This window comes from Schistocerca cancellata, chromosome 7 (assembly GCF_023864275.1).
Source record: "Schistocerca cancellata isolate TAMUIC-IGC-003103 chromosome 7, iqSchCanc2.1, whole genome shotgun sequence".
Lineage (NCBI taxonomy): Eukaryota > Metazoa > Arthropoda > Insecta > Orthoptera > Acrididae > Schistocerca > Schistocerca cancellata.
Genome location: NC_064632.1, coordinates 2,844,964 through 2,851,735, shown reverse-complemented (window position 1 = coordinate 2,851,735; position 6,772 = coordinate 2,844,964). Strand labels below are relative to the sequence as shown.

Here is a 6,772-nt window from a genome sequence, read left to right as displayed (position 1 = left end):
ATGCGGGTGTTGTATCCACATTGTTGCACATTGACATTGACATGCCACAAAAGATAATAATCAAAGAAATTTTACCAACACTGTGATTCAAAATTAATGTAACAATAATGAAGCAGTCTTGTCACTATGGTAACGAAATACACACAGAGACTGAAACATTAACCCTCAGTGTTCCTACAGATATTCACAGTTGTTTGATATGGGCTCCATTTGTGATGCAGCAGATGCCTCTCTCGTCTGTATTTCCCGTCAGACCGTTCCAATGGAGTTAACCGCACGGACTATCTGCTACCTTTGCCGCTGTACATCCTGTGGAAATGGGGGTACGTAAAGCACGTCCTTCACACATCCCCAAAAGAAGAAGCCACTGGTGTTAGGTCAGGTGACCTGGGAGACCACAACTTGAAAGGCACATCATTCCACCCAGCATGACTAATCCATGTGGAAGATGTTTGTTAAGGTGGTTACGTATGAGGTTATGCCAAATGTTGGGGGGCTTCGTCTTACTGCAAAATGAAGTTGAGCACCTCTTCTGTCAATTGAAGCAACAACCAGAGAAAAAGCATATCGAAATACACTCCTGGAAATGGAAAAAAGAACACATTGACACCGGTGTGTCAGACCCACCATACTTGCTTCGGACACTGCGAGAGGGCTGTACAAGCAATGATCACACGCACGGCACAGCGGACACACCGGAAACCGCGGTGTGGGCCGTCGAATGGCGCTAGCTGCGCAGCATTTGTGCACCGCCGCCGTCAGTGTCAGCCAGTTTCCGTGGCATACGGAGCTCCATCGCAGTCTTTAACACTGGTAGCATGCCGCGACAGCGTGGAAGTGAACCGTATGTGCAGTTGACGGACTTTGAGCGAGGGCGAATAGTGGGCATGCGGGAGGCCGGGTGGACGTACCGCCGAATTGCTCAACACGTGGGGCGTGAGGTCTCCACAGTACATCGATGCTGTCGCCAGTGGTCGGCGGAAGGTGCACGTGCCCGTCGACCTGGGACCGGACCGCAGCGACGCACGGATGCACGCCAAGACCGTAGGATCCTACGCAGTGCCGTAGGGGACCGCACCGCCACTTCCCAGCAAATTAGGGACACTGTTGCTCCTGGGGTATCGGCGAGGACCATTCGCAACCGTCTCCATGAAGCTGGGCTACGGTCCCGCACACCGTTAGGCCGTCTTCCGCTCACGCCCCAACATCGTGCAGCCCGCCTCCAGTGGTGTCGCGACAGGCGTGAATGGAGGGACGAATGGAGACGTGTCGTCTTCAGCGATGAGAGTCGCTTCTGCCTTGGTGCCAATGATGGTCGTATGCGTGTTTGGCGCCGTGCAGGTGAGCGCCACAATCAGGACTGCATACGACCGAGGCACACAGGGCCAACACCCGGCATCATGGTGTGGGGAGCGATCTCCTACACTGGCCGTACACCACTGGTGATCGTCGAGGGGACACTGAATAGTGCACGGTACATCCAAACCGTCATCGAACCCATCGTTCTACCATTCCTAGACCGGCAAGGGAACTTGCTGTTCCAACAGGACAATGCACGTCCGCATGTATCCCGTGCCACCCAACGTGCTGTAGAAGGTGTAAGTCAACTACGCTGGCCAGCAAGATCTCCGGATCTGTCCCCCATTGAGCATATTTGGGACTGGATGAAGCGTCGTCTCACGCGGTCTGCACGTCCAGCACGAACGCTGGTCCAACTGAGGCGCCAGGTGGAAATGGCATGGCAAGCCGTTCCACAGGACTACATCCAGCATCTCTACGATCGTCTCCATGGGAGAATAGCAGCCTGCATTGCTGCGAAAGGTGGATATACACTGTACTAATGCCGACATTGTGCATGCTCTGTTGCCTGTGTCTATGTGCCTGTGGTTCTGTCAGTGTGATCATGTGATGTATCTGACCCCAGGAATGTGTCAATAAAGTTTCCCCTTCCTGGGACAATGAATTCACGGTGTTCTTATTTCAATTTCCAGGAGTGTATTTTACAAACCGGTTTTCGGCTGTTGCTCCATCATCAGGTACAAAGATCAATGTGTCTTAGTGAAATTTGTGTTCGAGGTTTGAAAAGAAAGTAACGCTCCGCAGTTTTTTTTTTCTCAGCCGAAAACAATGCTACGAATGCGAAACGTTACGTGTGCATTATTTTAAGTCTCCTGAGTGAGCGCGCCAAATTTACGTCACTTCCGATGAATGGCGTAGCTGCAGGACAGTTTCAAAATGACGTACGTAGGTGACGTACGTGACAAGCAACGTGCCGTCATTGAATTTCTCACTTCAGAGAAAGTAACTGTGGGGAATATTCACAAACGCTTGTGCAAAGCCTATGGAGCATCTGCTGTCAAGAGAAGTACAGTTAGTCGCTGGGCACGGAGGGTGAGGTCATCAGAAGGCTGTTCGGCGGAGCTCCACGATTTGCAGCGGTCGGGGAGACCATCCACGGCTGTCACTCCTGACATGTCGCAGCGAGCTGGTGTTGTCATTCGCGAGGACAGACGCCGTTCGTGGGAGACATTTTGAGGACGATGAGGAGGTGATTCACACAGTGAAACACTCTTGTTTCGCACTGGAAGAAGGACGTAGAATGGGATGGACATTACGTGGAAAAATAGGGTGTGTAGAGAAAACACCGTTCTTTCCTATGTGTAATTCTCATTATGTTCGATAAAGAATTGTTGAAGAAAAATAATTCGGTGCAATACTTTCTGGGCAACCCTTGTAGAATCAAGACTTTAAACTAGTGGATCTACAGAGTATCTCGGTCCCCTAAGATGACAGTCATAAATGTTTGATTTAGTACTAAATACGAGAGTAATTACTTCAGTGAGATTCCTAATGAACGTTATAACCAAATACAGCAATTGTTCTTTGAAGAAAAGTGAACTAGACTTTTAACTTTGGTAATATGTTAATATGTTCCAAGGTAGCACATGAACAAAATAACCTTACTTTAACAGGTCCTATATTTAAAACAGAAAAGATATATTTGTGATATCAAGCCAGGTAAGTGAAACAGCTGTGGTCAAACGAAATAAAAAATTTTTTGACATGGCAAGTGAAATTATATTAACTTTATTTAAGTTGCTATAATTTCACGCGTCCTGTTAAAAAAATTTTACTTGTGTAAACACAACTGCTTGAAGCTTAATCTTACTAATATATTTTATCTGTTTGTAATATAAGACGTGTAAATGAGAATATTACTTCCTTGAAACATGTCACCGTACTTTACTGTTCAATGTATTTTCTTCTCAGAACAGTTGTAATTTGTTATATAGTTCATTTGTTAATGTGTCACGTATATTACCTAAATAAATAATCTTACATCACATTTTCACTTAAGTAATTCCTCTCTTATTTAGTCCTAAATCAAACATCTGTAAGTGTCATCTTTGTAAACGGAGATATTCTTTAGATCCACTACTTTAAAATCTATGAACCTTCAAAAATTTCACTTTGACACATATTTATCTTTGTTTCTGATGATGGCATAACAGCCGAAAGTCGGTTTGTAAAATAAATAACAAATATTGTAAAATATTTCGCCAATGTCATGTGTGTTTTCATTTTAATGTATAAAATATTGTACTAAAAACCGACTGAACATTAACGAATTTAATGTTTGTTTCTTGCGGTTTTAATAGTGTTGCTGTTCTAAAGGCCATCAGCGAATACAGCGCAGGAAATAAACTCTTTTGTCGATGAAAGGAAATGTCTCTATATGTGAGAGTGTTACAGAACTGATGAAGACATTCGTGACAGTTTTATGTCTGGAGCGCACCAGTGCATGGGAATGAAACGTGGAACAATTATTTGTGGTGAAGAAGGGACTGGAAGCATTTCAAGTGTCTAATGCTAACCCTTAGCAGAAAAAGGGATATTTTCGACGGCATCACGATAATAGTAGTCTTGTCGGTCGATAGAGTAGTGCACATGGATTATAGTACACTATTTGATCTAAAGTGTCCGGTCACCTGTACGTAATGCGGAACTGACCGACAGATGTCACGAGATCCGCCATTATAAAAAAAGACGAGGAGGATTGTGTTACATCTTGGACACTTCAACACTAATAAGGCTGCCCAAGTTGACTGTTAGTTACGTAATTATGAAGCTGAAGTGCAAAATAAAAACCACACAAAATCTTGACCAGGGAGACCTCAGGTAATGACGGACAGGGACTGTCAAGCATTCTGAAGGATAGTTTGGCAGTTTATGGCATACAATTTTCATGTGTGTTGTCAACATGAAGTGCCCCCCCCCCCCCTCCCCCAACCCAAGTGCCCCTGCTCGGCAGCAATTGGCGTGCAGTTTGCAAGCACATGGTCACGTGCTGTCCTGCCTGAAATACCCCACGGCCCCTCTTCCAGCATGCCACCTGCAGCCCTCCTCTAAAGCATAACCTATGCAGCAATGGTACAGTTGTTGTGCTGGCACTTTTATGGGAGCGAGAGTCAACTGTAGTTCAATGGCATGCATGTCACATTTCGCTGACATCAGAATCAGCACTTCCTTCTCATTCTGGGAACCCAGATACTGCATCCACCCATGTGCATCCCCACCTGTGTTCCCCCGCTCTAATGCGCAGCCAGTGATGTGTGTGATGTCATACCTCTATATTGCACCTATTGCTGTCATCGCCAACGACATGCAAGTTGAGGAACCCCACTGCTTTCAGGTAATATGCTCTTCATACTGGCTCAGTGCTCGCGTATTCCTTATGACAACAAATTAATTTATTATCACCCAAAAGTATTCGAAGTATCTGATGATGACACACACGCCATTGTAACATGAGGACGACGTCCATAAGTAGTTTATTGCTTATTAACCAAGCACTGTTGCTCTCCATTCGAGGCCTCTGTTTTGTAGTGAGAAGGAAAGTAATCTACTTTGACAAAATAAAATAATGGTGCCGTAGCACAGCCTGCAAAAAATATTACTCGAGTGGCACCAAAATCTGGAAAGTGGTAGTATTGGCAATTTGGTAGGATGTCAGATCCGGAAAAAATAGTAAACAGGCTCTAAATGGTTACACCGCAATTACATCTGCCGTATGTACTTCACAGCCAACGGCCTCACCGCAGTGGTAACACCGGTTCTCGTCAGATCACCGAAGTTAAGCGCTGTCGGGCTGGGCTGGCACTCGGATGGGTGACCATCCCGTCTGCCGGGCGCTGTTGGCAAGCGGTGTGCACTCAGCCCTTGTGAGGCAAACTGAGGAGCTACTCGACTGAGAAGTAGCGGCTCCGGTCTCGTAAACTGACACACGGCCGGGAGGGCGGTGTGCTGACCACGTGCCCCTCCGTATCCGCATCCAGTGACGCTTGTGGGATGAGGATGATACGGCGGCCGGTCGGTACCGTTGGGCCTTCACGGCCTGTTCGGGAGGAGTTTAGTTTAGTTTACTTTTAGTCTAGTTTAGTTCAGTATGTACTTCAAGCAATATGCCCTCCATTCCAACTCAGTGCTCGGGTATTAGTTATAACAACAGATTAATGTTTTTTGCCCATAAAAGATAGCAAAACATTCTGACGGCATCTCTCACAAATCGCTGTAACGTCTCGTCAACGTCCATAAGTGATTTAGTACTCAAAATACCTGTAGTATTTATCAACTATGCGCTGCTGCTCTCCATCCGACGTTTCTGTGCTCTAGTGAGAAGCAAAGTAAGATTGCCTGGCAATATAAAATAATGACGTCATATAGGTAAGAAACGATCCCTACTGTATATTCAACTACCTAAACCAGCGTTAGTCAAACCGATGGCGTTACCTCGTGCACCTAACGTCAGTTCCTAGCTGCCAGAACTTCACTTGCTGTTCGTATGTATTGGGATTGCACACCACAAAAATAGGAATCCATATAAAGAGTAAAATAAAATCTTATAGCTGGTAAGAGAATGAATCATTTGTGAGGCTTTTCGCAAGACTCCATAAGAATATTAGTTATTAGTGAATTATCCAAGGCCATCACTGTGAGACACGGAGTCAATACAAAGCTACCGTTCCTCCTATATGCGAATGACAATGTGTAGGCAAGAGGGATATTGAAAATATCCTAGGAGAAAAAATAGCAATCCTGCGCTTAATATGATGGATATGAATCGTACATTATTACTAGTGTATACCATCAATACGGGACAGCCTCATATGTGAGAAGCAAACCTTAAAAAAAATATGTTCGTAAATATTACGACGTATGGTTCTTCAACGTTGCAGTGTATGTGTGTGACGTCATGACATTACCGATTTGGAGAGAGACGACGATTTTCGCGTCATAATGCACAGAATCAGAGAGGAAATAACGCGATTAGAGCAGCGATACTGGTGTTTCATTGCTAGTAATTTCGGAAATAACTTAATTATATTCCAAATAGAGTAGTAATCGAACCATCAAGAGATATAGTATATGGAAAGTCTTGCCGTAGCTATACTTGTCAGCTTGTACGACTTGCTTTGATCCATTGACTGTTCTTTCGAGGCACATCGTTAGACGGAGGTGTTAAAGGAACAGGATGCTCTGGAACAGATGCAGATATACGCTAGTGTCATGATGATTCTATTGGATCCTAGTTAAAAGAAGTTACCATTAATCAGAGACAATAATTACAATGATGGCACTATGATTTATAAAGGCACTGTACATTGCAAAAGGTGAGACACGGTTCTTAACAGGGCATGTGATCACCGGAGGCGGCACTGCATGCTCTCCAACGTGCTCCCATGCTGGGCGCAAGGCTGGCGAGGTTTCCTCG

General features: G+C 45.1%; 1 pseudogene; it reads left to right on the top strand.

Annotated features, from left to right (window-relative positions):
- Positions 1-5,083: 5,083 nt before the first annotated feature.
- On the top strand, positions 5,084-5,201 carry LOC126093195 (5S ribosomal RNA; annotated as a pseudogene).
- The last annotated feature ends 1,571 nt before the right edge of the window (positions 5,202-6,772 follow it).